General features: G+C 38.1%; 1 long non-coding RNA gene across 1 annotated transcript; it reads right to left on the bottom strand.

The window, feature by feature from the left end:
• Positions 1-374: 374 nt before the first annotated feature.
• Positions 375-6,280, bottom strand: LOC108646273. Its single transcript, XR_004221869.1, has 4 exons — positions 6,263-6,280; positions 3,600-3,617; positions 663-699; positions 375-554 (listed from the first exon to the last, which is right to left on the bottom strand). It is a non-coding gene; the product is annotated as an uncharacterized LOC108646273 (long non-coding RNA).
• Between the last annotated feature and the right edge of the window lie 10,970 nt (positions 6,281-17,250).

Raw genomic sequence — 17,250 nt, 5'->3', positions numbered from 1 at the left:
TCGCACCCCCCCCCCGAACTGCGCATGCGCGCCAACGGAGAGGGTGGGGCAGGCGAGGTTGGCTTAGCCCGCCCCTGTGGGAGCTCCCCTCTGATCTCTACTTTGACTCTTTGACAATTGTGCCCCATGGAGGCTCAAACGATGGCACTGTCAGTCAGGAAACAGATGGACAACAATAGAATAATCACTGGAAAAAAGATGTGCATTGTGTTTCAGTTACATCTCTTATATCTACACCATCTGTAATAATTTGTAATTACAGGAATCCTTCTTACCATTCCAACTTATCACAGATATAATGCTGCTTTTTTTATTATATTATACACAGCTCCAAAAGCAGAGCTACAAAAATACAAATAAAAAGAAACAGAGAAAACAGTCTCCAAATGCTGTTTATTAATAATCATTGGGACAAATCTATATCTGAAGCTTTCATCTTTAATGCACAATTATTCAGCATTATGCAGCTGGTCTACACAGTCGTGAGTACACAAACATATAGACAGTATTCAGTTGGGCTGGTAATTGTATGGTTGTCTTTGACAGTTGCAACCCTGTAAATAAAAGGAAAATGGAAACAATTAATTAAACGATTAAGTTGTAACTTGTAAAGAACACAAAAGAAAAATATCAACATATGAATTTACAAAAAATCTGCTTACATGTAGATGTAGTTCTTCAGAATTATCTTCCAATTCCCTAAAGAAAATAACAAACCATTAAGAAACAGTTCACAGTTGGTCAAATGATAAATAAGTAATTTACAGCAAAGTTTAGCACATGTGCAACCATGCAGTGAACTGAGTGGAATCATACACATTCAGGGCCATTCTTACCAATTGTTGGGCCCCCTTAGTACATTGTGAATTGGGCTTAGTACAAGGGAATCCCTATGCTGCCATAGTTTTATGGTGTCTCTCTGTACAGGCTATGAGCAAACCTAGGGGGCTGTTCCTACTGAATTGTGCTTAGTACAGGGGCATACCTATGCTACCATAATTTTATGGTATCTCTATGTACAGGCTATGAGCAAACTTAGGGGGCTGTTCCTGCTGAATTGTGCTTAGTACAGGGGCATACCTATGCTGCCATAGTTTTATGGTATCTCTATGTACAGGCTATGAACAAACCTAGGGGGCTGTTCCTACTGAATTGTACTAAGTGCAGGGGCATACCTACGCTGCCATAGTTTTATGGTATCTCTATGTACAGGCTATGAGCAAACCTAGGGGGGCTGTTCCTGCTGAATTGTGCTTAGTACAGGGGCATACCTATGCTGCCATAGTTTTATGGTATCTCTCTGTACAGGCTATGAGCAAACTTATGGGGCTGTTCCTGCACAATTGTGCTGCTTTCTAACTGGCAGCAGGGAATACTGCCCAAGCCAGGACATTTGAACTTCTGTCACTGCACCCCTTTCCCTACTGCTGGATAGTCAGCAGAGCTTTGTCAGATTATACCAGTAATCGCCAACCAGTGGCTAGGCTGCATCTATGTTATCTATATGTTCCCTCCCCATTATGATTCCTTCTCTTCTAGTTTTCTGTTTTTAATCTCTCTTTTCTCTGCATTCTGTGCTTTTTTTTCTTTCTTTCCTCTCAGCATTATTTTCCTGCTCTCCTTCCCCCTCTATATTTCTCTTTTCCCCAGTAACCCCTTGCAGTCATTCTACTTCCCAATCCAGTTAATAAAAAGCTGTGCACAGAATGCTATTTACATTTAAATTAAACCAGTATACCTTATCTTATCTACTAGAATGGAGAACTCTCTTCACACAGGGCTGTGTGTGCTGTGCATACAGTGCATTAGGAAGGTGAGTGCAGAGGTTCAAAGTTAATTTAAAGTAGCAGTTCAGCGAAAAAATTAAAATAGGCAAAAAAGATAAACTGTTCAAAATAAAAAATGTTTTCAATATAGCTAGTTAGCCAAAAATGTAATCTATAAAGGCTGGAGTGGGCAGATGTCTCACATAATGTCCAGAACACTACTTCCTCCTTTACAGCTCTCTAAGCTGTTAGCAGTCAGTAGCCAATCAGTGACTTGAGGAGGGGCCATATGGGCCATAACTGTTCAGTTAGTTTGCATTCGAATCTGACCTGCGTGCTCACAAACTAACTGAACAGTTATGTCCCATGTGGCCCCCTAAAGTCACTGACTAACTAAGAGGTTAGAGAAAAAATGAAAACAGAAAGTAGAGTTCTGGCTATTATGTTAGACATCTGCCCACTCCAGCCTTTATAGATTACATTTTTGCCTAACTAACTATATTACAAATATTTTTTTATTTTCATCCATTTTACTCAATTTCAGTTTTACACTGAACTGTTCCTTTACACTGTAGTAGATAAGATATACTTATATAGGCATACTTAACCCAGTTTAAATGTAAGTATCATTCTGTGCACAGCATTTTTTTATGAAGTAGTTTAGCAGGGAGAATGAGCTACTGGTAATGGTCCCCATTTCGATGTCTGTGGGTGGAAGGGAGGGGGGAGTAAAAGCTCCTGGTTTATTCATTGGTGCGGGAACCAACTGCGCACAGTCGGTCCAATCGGCCTAGGACCAGCCTTGTACACTGTACATTTACCATGGGGAGAAAAAATACAATATTTCTCTAACTTTCTTTTACTTTGAGTATGCAAAACAGCACTCCTGGGCAGCCCTGTATTGTGGCCTGTTGCCGCTGTTGGCACCGGAACACTGAGGTGTCCCACTGGCGTATGCGCAGTACGAAATCTCTTTCCATACCCAACAGAGTTTGAGCTTTGGGCAGTTATTTTTATGTGTTGTATGCCAATAAGCACTGGCAAGTAGAGACTTAGGTGTCCTTTAGGGTCCATTACTAATCACAGCCCTTAGCTCAAAAAGCACTTGTGTCGAGGGTCTGGGCCTTACTGCTTGCCAGGGTCGGACTGGGCCCAGACACAACCCTTGCCGGCGCTCCCCCTGCCCGACCGCTCCTCCCCTGACGCGTTAAATTCACATGCTCGGGGGAGGACGTGGGGGGGGGCCCTGCAAGGGGGGTTAGGGGACACGGACGGTGGGGTCACCTGCAGGGCCTCTGGGGTGGGAGCCCCGGTGGGTCCTTCACCCCCCAGTCCGACCCTGCTGCTTGCCATAGGGCTAGAGGTAAGTACAGGGCAGAATGTAATGACAGAATACAATTGTAATTGCAAAAGAAAGATGTTCTGCTATTTGCACAAGTCAGCAAAATTTCAAATGGAAAATAAATTGACCCTTACATTTGTGAACACCTGGGAAAGCTAAGATATATGGTGGCATGGCTCTGCTTACATTTCCCCAGCACTGGCACTACGAGCATCTGACTGAATTCACTTAGTAGTGCCTAACAAAGAACTAATTGTACTGTTAATAAAGGCATCACCCATTCAGGTTCATTGGAAAAATTCAGTTGTCAAAAAATCTGTTGTAAGAAGGAAAATGTTGAATAATAAACCTTTTCTTTTTTGCATTTACATTTTTGTTTAGCAGTTCTTTCAATCCTAGGAGTGCTGCCCTTGTCCCTGTGTATTTTTTATATATAGGAGATGTTTACATTAAATATTTGTGATATTATTTATATTTATATGAATTCTTACCAAATTGCCTAGACCTCCCTGGATAGGAAAATATAAAACAATTGGAAATTACTCATTCATTAGTCAGAAACAGGGTTTATATATTCAAATAAAAATGTCAGCAGTGATTGTTCAGATGTTCATATGAAAAACTGATTTTTATTATTTTAGAAAGAGTAAATATTATAAAATGTAATTAAAATGTCTCAGCTTTCTAAATACATGCAAGGAGCATGGCATTCTACATGAAATTACATACTACACATGTGCGGAAGTGAAGTAATGTGCATATATATTACGTCACTTTCGTCCACGTAGATCAACCAGGTACCCCCTCACCCCCCTCCTCCACCACTGGATTTAGTCAGGAAGTAACCGGTGGTGGCAGAGGAGGGGTTTTGGAAACATTTGAATTTACCATATAGGCACCTGAGGGTAGGCACATACAGGTGACTATATAGTAAATGCAGCCCTGCTCCTGGCAAAGAACTATCCTTCTTGCTTCAAATTGTTGCATTTTTGTGAATAACAAAAAAGCTGAAATAATTTTTAGAACAATGAATAATGTGACCCCTTTTATAGGTTGTTAGATGGGATCAAATTAGCAACTACCTATGCTCTCTGGCTCCATTGGATCTGCATTAGATTTTAAGAAAGTTGTCTTATTTGCCAAGAAATCTCTTTCTATACCCAACAGAGTTGGAGCTTTGGGCAGTTATTTTTATGTCCTTAAGATAAATGTGTTGTATGCAAATAAGCTCTGGTAAGTACAGACTTAGGGGCCCTTTACTATTACTAATCACAGCCATTAAGGCTCACTCAAAAAGCACTTGTGTCGAGGGTCTGGTCCTTACTGCTTACCATAGGGCTGGAGGTAAGTACAGGGCAGACTGTAATTGCAGAATACAATTGTAAATGCAAATGAAAGATGTTCTGCTATTTGCACAAGTCAGTAAAATTTCAAATAGAAAATAAATTTTTAAATTTGTGAACGCCTGGGAAAGCTAAGATATATGGTGGCATGGCTCTGCTTATATTTTCCCCAGCACTGGCTCTACGAGCATCTGACTGAATTCACTCAGTAGTGCCTAACAAAGAACTAATTAAACTGTTAATAAAGGCATCACCCATTCAAGTTCATTGGAAAAATTCAGTTGTCAAAAAATCTGTGGTAAGAAGGAAAATGTTGAATAATAAACCTTTTCTTTTTTGCATTTACATTTTTGTTTAGCAGTTCTTTCAATCCAAGTAGTGCTGCCCTTGTCCCTGTGTATTTTTTTTATATATAGGAGATGTTTACATTAAATATTTGTGGTATTATTTATATTTATATGAATTCTTACCGGTAGAGCACCTGCCTGGATATGAAAATATAAAAAGATATAAAACATTTGGAAATTACACATTCATTTTTCATAAACAGGGTTTATATATTCAATTAAAAATGTCAGCAGTGATTGTTCAGATGTTCATATGAAAAATTCATTTTTATTGTTTTAGAAAGAGTAAATGTTATAAAATGTAATTATAATGTCTCAGCTTTCTAAATACATGCATGGAGCATGGCATTCTACATGAAATGACTTACTACACATGTGCGGAAGTGAAGTAATGTGCATATATATTACGTCACTTTCGTCCACGTAGATCAACCAGGTACCCCCTCACCCCCCTCCTCCACCACTGGATTTAGTCAGGAAGTAACCGGTGGTGGCAGAAGAGGGGTTTTGGAAACATTTGAATTTACCATATAGGCACCTGAGGGTAGGCACATACAGGTGACTATATGATAAATGCAGCCCTGATCCTGGCAAAGAACTATCCTTCTTGCTTCAAATTGTTGCATTTTTGTGAATAACAAAAAAGCTGAAATAATTTTTAGAACAATGAATAATGTGACCCCTTTTATAGGTTGTTAGATGGGATCAAATTAGCAACTACCTATGCTCTCTGGCTCCATTGGATCTGCATTAGATTTTAAGAAAGTTGTCTTATTTGCCAAGAAATCTCTTTCTATACCCAACAGAGTTGGAGCTTTGGGCAGTTATTTTTATGTCCTTAAGATAAATGTGTTGTATGCAAATAAGCTCTGGTAAGTACAGACTTAGGGGCCCTTTACTATTACTAATCACAGCCATTAAGGCTCACTCAAAAAGCACTTGTGTCGAGGGTCTGGTCCTTACTGCTTACCATAGGGCTGGAGGTAAGTACAGGGCAGAATGTAATGGCAGAATGTAATGGCAGAATACAATTGTAAATGCAAATGAAAGATGTTCTGCTATTTGCACAAGTCAGTAAAATTTCAAATAGAAAATTAATTTTTTAAATTTGTGAACGCCTGGGTAAGCTAAGATATATGGTGGCATGGCTCTGCTTATATTTTCCCCAGCACTGGCACTACGAGCATCTGACTGAGTTCACTCAGTAGTGCCTAACAAAGAACTAATTAAACTGTTAATAAAGGCATCACCCATTCAAGTTTATTGGAAAAATTCAGTTGTCAAAAAATCTGTTGTAAGAAGGAAAATGTTGAATAATAAACCTTTTCTTTTTTGCATTTACATTTTTGTTTAGCAGTTCTTTCAATCCTAGGAGTGCTGCCCTTGTCCCTGTGTATTTTTTATATATAGGAGATGTTTACATTAAATATTTGTGATATTATTTATATTTAAATGAATTCTTACCAAATTGCCTAGACCTCCCTGGATAGGAAAATATAAAACAATTGGAAATTACTCATTCATTAGTCAGAAACAGGGTTTATATATTCAAATAAAAATGTCAGCAGTGATTGTTCAGATGTTCATATGAAAAACTGATTTTTATTATTTTAGAAAGAGTAAATATTATAAAATGTAATTAAAATGTCTCAGCTTTCTAAATACATGCATGGAGCATGGCATTCTACATGAAATTACATACTACACATGTGCGGAAGTGAAGTAATGTGCATATATATTACGTCACTTTCGTCCACGTAGATCAACCAGGTACCCCCTCACCCCCCTCCTCCACCACTTGATTTAGTCAGGAAGTAACTAGTGGTGGCAGAAGAGGGGTTTTGGAAATATTTTAATTTACCATATAGGCACCTGAGGGTAGGCACATACAGGTGACTATATAGTAAATGCAGCCCTGCTCCTGGCAAAGAACTATCCTCCTTGCTTCAAATTGTTGCATTTTTGTGAATAACTTTTGTAAATAAGTTTTACAAGGATGAATAATGTGACCCCTTTTATAAGTTGTTAGATGGGATCAAATTAGCAACTACCTATGCTTTCTGGCTCCATTGGATCTGCATTAGATTTTAAGAAAGTTGTCTTATTTGCCAAGAAATCTCTTTCCATACCCAACAGAGTTTGAGCTTTGGGCAGTTATTTTTATGCCCTTAAGATAAATGTGTTGTATGTAAATAACCACTGGTAAGTACAGACTTAGGGGTCCTTTACTATTACTAATCACAGCCCTTAGGGCTCACTCAAAAAGCACTTGTGTCGAGGGTCTGGTCCTTACTGCTTACCATAGGGCTGGAGGTAAGTACAGGGCAGACTGTAATTGCAGAATACAATTGTAAATGCAAAAGAAAGATGTTCTGCTATTTGCACAAGTCAGTAAAATTTCAAATAGAAAATAAATTTTTAAATTTGTGAACGCCTGGGAAAGCTAAGATATATGGTGGCATGGCTCTGCTTATATTTTCCCCAGCACTGGCTCTACGAGCATCTGACTGAGTTCACTCAGTAGTGCCTAACAAAGAACTAATTAAACTGTTAATAAAGGAATCACCCATTCAAGTTCATTGGAAAAATTCAGTTGTCAAAAAATCTGTGGTAAGAAGGAAAATGTTGAATAATAAACCTTTTCTTTTTTGCATTTACATTTTTGTTTAGCAGTTCTTTCAATCCAAGTAGTGCTGCCCTTGTCCCTGTGTATTTTTTTTATATATAGGAGATGTTTACATTAAATATTTGTGGTATTATTTATATGAATTCTTACCCCAACGGGTAGACCTCCCTGGATATGAAAATATAAAAAGATAAAACAATTGGAAATTACACATTCATTTTTCATAAACAGGGTTTATATATTCAAATAAACAAATAAATAAGGTTGAAGAGACTGCCTCACACAGACAAAAGCAAACAAAAGGAATTCTGGGAATGAATTCAAATTCACCACTGGATTTAGTCAGGAAGTAACCGGTGGTGGCAGAGGAGGGGTTTTGGAAACATTTGAATTTACCATATAGGCACCTGAGGGTAGACACATACAGGTGACTATATGATAAATGCAGCCCTGATCCAGGCAAAGAACTATCCTTCTTGCTTCAAATTGTTGCATTTTTGTGAATAACAAAAAAGCTGAAATAATTTTTAGAACAATGAATAATGTGACCCCTTTTATAGGTTGTTAGATGGGATCAAATTAGCAACTACCTATGCTCTCTGGCTCCATTGGATCTGCATTAGATTTTAAGAAAGTTGTCTTATTTGCCAAGAAATCTCTTTCTATACCCAACAGAGTTGGAGCTTTGGGCAGTTATTTTTATGTCCTTAAGATAAATGCGTTGTATGCAAATAAGCTCTGGTAAGTACAGACTTAGGGGCCCTTTACTATTACTAATCACAGCCATTAAGGCTCACTCAAAAAGCACTTGTGTCGAGGGTCTGGTCCTTACAATTGTAAATGCAAATGAAAGATGTTCTGCTATTTGCACAAGTCAGTAAAATTTCAAATAGAAAATAAATTTTTAAATTTGTGAACGCCTGGGAAAGCTAAGATATATGGTGGCATGGCTCTGCTTATATTTTCCCCAGCACTGGCACTACGAGCATCTGACTGAGTTCACTCAGTAGTGCCTAACAAAGAACTAATTAAACTGTTAATAAAGGCATCACCCATTCAAGTTTATTGGAAAAATTCAGTTGTCAAAAAATCTGTTGTAAGAAGGAAAATGTTGAATAATAAACCTTTTCTTTTTTGCATTTACATTTTTGTTTAACAGTTCTTTCAATCCTAGGAGTGCATTCCTTCTCCCTGTGTATTTTTTTATATATAGGAGATGTTTACATTAAATATTTGTGGAATTATTTATATGAATTCTTACCCCAACGGGTAGACCTCCCTGGATATGAAAATATAAAAAGATAAAACAATTGGAAATTACACATTCATTTTTCATAAACAGGGTTTATATATTCAAATAAACAAATAAATAAGGTTGAGGAGACTGCCTCACACAGACAAAAGCAAACAAAAGGAATTCTGGGAATGAATTCCAGACTCTTAAAAAAATCCCATTTACATGGGTTTATCCTATAGGCTACAGCTCACCCACTGGGTTTGAAGCTGAAGCCAGGACAATAGCTGATCAGATTCCCAACTACTGGAGTCTGGAATTCATTCCCAGAATTCCTTTTGTTTGCTTATATTCAAATAAAAATGTCAGCAGTGATTGTTCAGATGTTCATATGAAAAACTAATTTTTATTGTTTTAGAAAGAGTAAATATTATAAAATATAATTATAATGTCTCAGCTTTCTAAATACATGCATGGAGCATGACATACTACATGAAATGACATACTACACGTGTGGAAGTGAAGTAACGTGCATATATATTATGTCACTTTTGTCCACGTAGACAGCCAGGTACCCCCTCACCCCCCTCCTCCACCACTGGATTTAGTCAGGAAGTAACCAGTGGTGGCGGAGGAGGTTTAAATAAAAATGAGAGCAGTTATTGTTCAGATGTTCATATGAAAAACTCACTTTTATTACATGTTTGTGATATTATTTATATGAATTCTTACCAAATTGTTGAGTAGATTACCTCCCTGGTTATGGAAATATAAATAGACATAAAATAATTGGAGATTACATTCATTTATCAGAAATAGAGTTTACATATTCAGATAAAAAAATGGCAGCAGATATTGTTCAGATGAAGACCATGTTTATGTCTTTTTATAGTAAATTTTTTTGAAATGTAATTAAAATATCTCAGCTGTCTAAATGCATGCATGCATTTTGTAAAAACGATGTCATAATATGGGTGGGGCTTATTTAGGCAACTGAGCCAGAAGCTTGCTACATAATTGGTTGCAAGAAAACAGAAAAGAAAACAATTTGGACAATATAATTTATATAGGAAAAACTATTTGCTACAATTTTGTATTAAAGGAACAGTAACACCAAAAAATGAAAGAGCTTTAAAGTAATAAAAATATAATGCACTGTTGCCCTGCACTGGTAAAACTGGTGTGTTTGCTACAGTAACACTACTATAATTTATATAATAAGCTGCTGTGTAGCCATGGGGGCAGCCATTCAAGCTGGAAAAAAAGGAGAAAAGGCACAGGTTACATAGCAGCTAACAGATAAGTTCTGTAGAATACAATAGTGTTTTATCTGTTATCTGCTATGTGCCTGTGCCTTTTCTCCTTTGAACGGCTGCCCCCATGGCTACATAGCAGCTTATTTATATAAATTATAGTAGACTTTCTGAAGTAAACACACAACTTTTACCAGTGCAGGGCAGCAGCACATTATATTTTAGTTACTTTTATACACTTTCATTTTTTGGTGTTACTGTTCCTTTAAAGGTATACTGTAATTGTTTTGCAAGTGCTTCTTTATGTAATGAAAATACTCTTAAGCACAGATAGCTCGAGACTGCTATGAATGTGTTATACCATTGTGTCACACTATACTTTGATTAAATCATCTAGAGCTTATGCATAAAATTTAGTTGAAGCATAAAGGGAATCATCTCCAACTACCATGTTCTAGAAAAAAAAATACCTTTGTAAATGGGACACTAGTTTCTAGATAACTAATACCCAAAAGGAAAAGTCCATTAAAAGAGTAAATTAAAAAAACATGGATGCATTATTTGTAATGTTGGTGCAGAAACAAATAATATGATACCCTGGTTAAACTGAAAAAGTTAAAACCTCAAGGTTGTGGGAGGCAACAAAAAGGAAGCATTCGGCAAAAAAGTAGATTTTATGCATAATAAAGCTTAATGAAATATTTAATTTCTTATTTAATACTGATTTAGATACTTTATGGGGCAGATTTATCAAAATGTGAGTTTAAATCTTAATACATAAAAACTCACCAATGTTCTATTCATTTCTATGCGATTTTAAGAAGTGTATTTATCAATGGGTTAATTCTAACTTTCACCCATTAATAAATGCACTTCTTAAAATCCCACAGAAATGAATAGAACATGGGTGAGTTTTTATGTATTAAGCTCTAAACTCACATTTTGATAAATCTGCCCCTATGGGCAGATAAGATTAGAACTCACCACAGAAAAACTCACCCACTATCTATTTATTCCTATGGGATTTTTAGAAGCATATTTATCAAATGGTGAACATTTTTGTTCTGCTCTCACTCTCTCTCCACCCAGATAATCAGCCAATGACATCACCAGTAGTACATTGTATCATATCAAGAAGCAGCAAACCTATAATGGCAGTAACACTGGACTTCTTGTGTGCCCCAAAATTTCACAGTTAATCACTGGGGGCCTATGGCTGAGCCTCTGAGTGATCCCAACTTTGTCTCCTCCCACCTAGTTTTGAGCATACCATTATTCCAAAATTATTCCCTTTATGTAGCCAGGTTCATTGTCTTTAAATTGATACCACAGTAATAGAGCTAATGCATTGGGACATGTTCAACTGTCACATAGATTGTTGCATATCCTGCTGATGTTCTTGGGGGATGTACTGGAAGCCGACATAATAAAGCTATTGCATGTTGATCCTTAGTGGCACAGTAGGGGACCAGCAAAGGTCAACATACAAGTAATCTCCCTTGTAATTAATGCAAAAATTTTAGGGCAGTGGCACATGAGGAGATTAGTTGCCTGCGATATATCTTCACTACCGTGAGCGACTAATATGCCATCCCACTGGCAAGAAAGAATCTCCGGAGGGATGGCATTCCTTGCTTCAGTTTCCCAAAGTTGCCTCGCAAGAAAACTTCAGGCGACTTCGGGAAACAGAAACAACATGTATACTATCCCACTGGCAATTTACATTCTTGCTGGTGGGATGGAGGCGCCCGCGGTAGTGAAGATTTATCGCAGGTGACTAATCTCCCCGTGTGCTACTGCCCTTAAACCCAACAAAAGGGACAATAGACCAGTTGGAGTAACCTTTGTAATGATCTAGCCATGACAAAAGAAAGGTGTGTAAAGAAAAAAAATTGTTGCATTGCAGGGAATGAACCATTTTTGAGTACCATTTGCTAACTACTGATCTGCAAAGAATAGCAAACTGAAGGAACATATATTCTGCCAATATAACCAAACAATTTTAATGTAATATACAGTAAGTTCAAGCAATACTATTAGTGATGAGCGAATTTTTTCGGCAGGCATGGTTTAGTGAATTTCTGCATTACGCTATTGGCGAATTGTTTTGCGTCAAAAAATAGACGGGGGCGACAAAATAGACACAGGCGACAAAAAAAAAATCGCCGACAAATGCGTTTTGCGAATTTTTCGCTGTTGCGCAAATTTTCTTGCCGATTTGCAAATTTTATGGTGAAGCGAAACGGGACAGATTTGTTCATTACTAAATACTATGTAATGGAACAACTAGAATATAGGTGCTGGCGGTGTAGGATTAATGTCCTATAGCTTGAAACAAAAAGCAGTAGTAACTCATTCATTCACACATTTATTATCTTACCAAGGTTCCACATAAGGCGTTTGACACTGGAGCCAGTACAAGATTCAAAGGTCCCTGATAAACATACAAAAAGTTACATTTTTGCCTTCTATATAAAATTATACTTATTATACCTATTTTTGATAATTCACTAGAGGTTATTTAATTAAATATATACATGAACAAAAAGGAGGACAACCTTTAGCCCTCATAAGGTCAACTGTCCCGGGTACAGATAAAGAGAAATATGAAAAGGAAAACGTATCGCACTCACAGAAACTGAGAACTATTCAAACAAAAGGGTGTTTTATTTGCAAAAATTCCAAGCTAAACCCTGAAGAAGGGCACAGCTGGTGCTCAAAACATTGGAACTTTTGTAAATAAAACTCTTCTTTGTTTGAATGGTTCCTGTGAGTGATAAATATAATTTTAAATTTCTATTGGGGAGACGTTGAAAACATTATAGCAATTTTAAATATAGATTATTATTGGGCTATACATGCTCCTATACATTATGACAGAGAGGTTGTCATTTACTTATTTTTAGCCATTCTTTCTTTAGGTGCCACTAGTTCTGACCATACTTCACACACTTTAAGGGGTAAACTACAGTTCAGATTTTATCTGACCCACAAAATCATGTTACACAACAGTGCAAGATTTTGTAGGACACAAAATCTGTTCTCCATAACTGTAAAGTAAATTGGATATGATAAACTCAGGTTTATCATACCATCAGGTTGGAAAAAGGCCTTACAGACCTGCCTGCATATGTATTACCAAGCTACTAGAGCAAATCTGTACTAATTGGCCACCAAAACAAAATACAATGCAAATGTAAAGCATCCATACTAAGCATGCGTATTCATAATATACTAAAAATTAGAGATGGGTGACATTTAAAACTGTATAGTAGACCCATCATTACCCTATAAAATTTGCTAATAATGGCATGCTGGGAATTTATATTGGGCCCAAAATTGCCTATTCCACCTGTTTATCAGTATGAGCCAGGGTAAAAAAAAGTAAATTTAGTAAGTCTAATTTTTATATTTTAGTTATTTGTATTCCTGCACTCCAGTCAATAAGCAGATGTATAAAAGAGATTTACAGGGGGCAGTATACCCCTTTTTCAAAATGGGTTCAATGAATAGGTCTTGTGCTGAACATAATTTCTCCCTTTTGTTTTGATTAGGGAATGTTTATGGCTTGCTAAAGAGAAACAAATTTAAAATTGAAGTCAGACTCAACTTGCTAATGCCTATGAGCACAATCATAACAAATCAGCAACCCTCTGTATAAACAACCCCTTCCTTTTCCCCTGCTGCAGCCTCTTGGGCTTTCAGATAGAGAGCAGCTTATTATATAGAAGTTTCTTGGTAGACTGCTGATTTCTTTTAATTGTTTTCACAAGGATCAGGAACTATGTTCAGCACAAGACATAATTATTATACTCATAATGAAAAAGAGGGAATCCTTTTCTGCTTATGGGATCTTGGCCAAACTGGGCCTGAAAAAAAAAAAAAAAGGTTACCACAGCCGAAAGAATCAGTGAATGGACTTGTTCAGCGATAGGGGTAAGGTTCCCAGCAGCTGAATCCTATTAGAGAAAATAGTCTTGTTATATTGCAGACAAATATCTATCTATCTATTTATAAACTCACCATCTTTTAGATGCCAAAGTTTTACATTCAAGTTTTTTGCATTCAAGTTTTGGAAACTCTACTTAGAATTCATGAGTTTTAGCTCAAAGAGATTTGAATCACAGTAAAAATTTGAATAAATCAGCCCCTTAGAGCAGTGGCACACAGGGAGATTAGTCGCCCTGATAAATCTTCATTACCATGGGCAACTAATCTCCCCGACATGCCATCTCACCGTCAAGGATGTAAATCACCAATGGGATGGCATATGCATCGCTTCGGTCGCCCAAAGTTGCCTCACAAGGAAACTTCGGGCAGCTTCGGGAAACCTAACCAAGGTGTATGCCATCCCACCGGTAATTTACATTCTTGCAGGTGGGATGGCATATTGGGGAGATTAGTCAGCCGCGGTAGTAAAGCTTTATTGCGGGTGACTAATTTCCATGTGTGCCACTGCCCTTAGAGACTTGTCCATTTATTTATTTATGGCCATTTTGGGCTCATACCACAATGATATCATATGGGTATCATGCTCTATTTATCACAAGTTCGTGTCCCCTGCTATCTTCTTATGGGCAAAGACACATGGAGCTACTTGTAGCAGCTACTTGCCACAGCTACAAAAATAGACAATGCTGATAATTTACTGATTAATGTCTCTAGGTGTGTTTCAGCAGAGGCAATTCTCAGTATTGTCTATGGCAGGATATTTTCCGGTGTTTTGTAGCTGTGACAAGTAGCTGCTACAAGTAGCTCCATCTGTGTTCACCCTATAAGGAAATCATGAAAGAACAGAAGAGCTGTAGAAGATGCAGGCACCTAGCCTTACTCAATGCCTGCCTAGCCATGACTACACAGAGACTTGCTAAAAGTTTGAAAAAAAAAATTATATTTAATATTTACATTAACAGATATAATAGGAAACATAAATCAATTAAAGTTGTAATAACAACAAAAGTTGTAATATAGGCTATGGCAAAGCAGATGACAGTACAAAATGTAAGAAGCACATAAGCAAGGAGAAAAACAAATGATTAATGATGCGTGTATGAAAATAACCTAACAGCTATTTTACTTAAGAGCCATAAATGGAAGACACAAAGCTGGATGCAACCAAACAGTCAATACAAATGAATAGGACTAAAAATCTGGTAGACAATTCCTAAAATCTTCTACAGTGTAAAATACTGTACTAATACAGGTATAGGACCCATTATCCAGAATGTTCGGGACCAAGGGTATTCCGGATAAGGGGTCTTTCCATAATTTGGATCTCCATACCTTAAGTCTACTAAACAATCAATAAACCATTAATTAAACAATATAGGATTGTTTTGCATCCAATAAGGATTATTTATATCTTAGTTGGGATCAAGTACAAGGTACTGCTTTATTATTACAGAGAAAAAGGAAATCAGTTTTAAAATTCTGAATTATTTGATTAAAATGGAGTCTATGGGAGATGGGCTTTCCGTAATTCGGAGCTTTCTGGATAACGGGTTTCCGGATAAGGGATCCCATACCTGTAAATGATTAATGTTATGATCTCAATTTTGATCTATTTTTATTGTAGAGATAAGCAACATGTAAACTCCACACACAAAAATTTAATCAGTGAACAGTCTCTTTGAAATCTTTCAATACCTGCTACACTGGTTGTCCATCTCCTTAATCACTTAGGGGCACATTTACTAACCCACGAATCGTCCGACGGCGTCCGAATGTGTTTTTTTCGTAATGATCGGTACTTTCGGAAATTATCGCGACTTTTTTGTAGCCATTACGATTGCTTCGCAAAATTTCGCGACTTTTTCGTAGCGTTACGACTTGAGCAAAAACTCGTGACTTTTTCGCAGCTTTCAAGCCGAGTACGAAAGTTTCGGATTCATTCAAGCTTCAGTATGGAGACTTTCCTTGGGCCAGGTTGGAGCTGCAGAGTGCCATTGAGCCCTATGGGAGACTTTCCTTGGGCCAGGTTGGAGCTGCAGAGTGCCATTGAGCCCTATGGGAGACTTTCCTTGGGCCGGGTTGGAGCTGCAGAGTGCCATTGAGCCCTATGGGAGACTTTCCTTGGGCCGGGTTGGAGCTGCAGAGTGCCATTGAGCCCTATGGGAGACTTTCCTTGGGCCAGGTTGGAGCTGCAGAGTGCCATTGAGCCCTATGGGAGACTTTCCTTGGGCCAGGTTGGAGCTGCAGAGTGCCATTGAGCCCTATGGGAGACTTTCCTTGGGCCAGGTTGGAGCTGCAGAGTGCCATTGAGCCCTATGGGAGACTTTCCTTGGGCCAGGTTGGAGCTGCAGAGTGCCATTGAGCCCTATGGGAGACTTTCCTTGGGCCAGGTTGGAGCTGCAGAGTGCCATTGAGCCCTATGGGAGACTTTCCTTGGGCCGGGTTGGAGCTGCAGAGTGCCAATGAGCCCTATGGGAGACTTTCCTTGGGCCAGGTTGGAGCTGCAGGTCCTATGGGAGGCTTCCAAAATCATGCTAAGTCTGAAAGTTTCGCCCGCCGCTTACGAGCCCTCAATACGAAAAAGTCGCGACAAGATACGAGCAAATCGTAATGGCCACGAAAAAGTCGCGACTTTTCGCACAAGTCGTAATGGTTACGAAAAAGTCGCAACAATTTACAAAAAGTTGTAACAGCGACGAAAAAAATCGCAAAAAATACGAAAAAGTCGCAAAATGTTCATTTTCCAATCTGAATTTTTCCAATTCGGATTCGGATTTGTGCGTTAGTAAATCAGCCCCTTATATTTGCTTCTCCTCCTGTAACCCACTCAGCCCCCTCCCTCAGGAATTTGCTTTGATTTCTGACTTGTGGGCATGCTCAGTTGTTCTAAACTCAGATTACTAAACACGCCCCCCAGTCTAGCAGCCAGTAAAGAGATGGCATTGCTGGTTCCCATAGAAACTCAGCTCTAGCTGTCTGCTTCAGTTTTTTTCTACCGAGCTCAGCTTTACCATTACAGTGCTCAAACAAAGCAGAACTTTTATCAGACAGTTGTGCCTGTGTGAGCCTGTATTCTTGATGAAATGTATGCTGAATAAGGGTCTGTGTGTGTAGGCTGTTTGCAGATTTAAATGTATCCAATTATGTATCAGAGGAAAAATGGCCACCAGGTGAAAGCTGCTATTTGCTTTAGGAAAATGTGATGGTGCTGGCAAAGGGAGGGGATATATGCAGTACAATAATGCCATTTGGGTGGGGGAGACGTGCCCAACTGATATACATTGTAAGCAAATGTAGGCTTTACATGGCCTTTAAGGAAAATTTACTAATAAGATGGGTTACCAGAGCTCCAGGTTTACCCAAAACTCCATCGATGGTACAGCCTGCT

Source organism: Xenopus tropicalis, chromosome 3, assembly GCF_000004195.4.
Source record: "Xenopus tropicalis strain Nigerian chromosome 3, UCB_Xtro_10.0, whole genome shotgun sequence".
In the NCBI taxonomy this organism is placed as follows: Eukaryota; Metazoa; Chordata; class Amphibia; order Anura; family Pipidae; genus Xenopus; species Xenopus tropicalis.
Note: the sequence above shows the minus strand (reverse complement) of the source record. Positions and strands in the feature narration are given on the sequence as shown.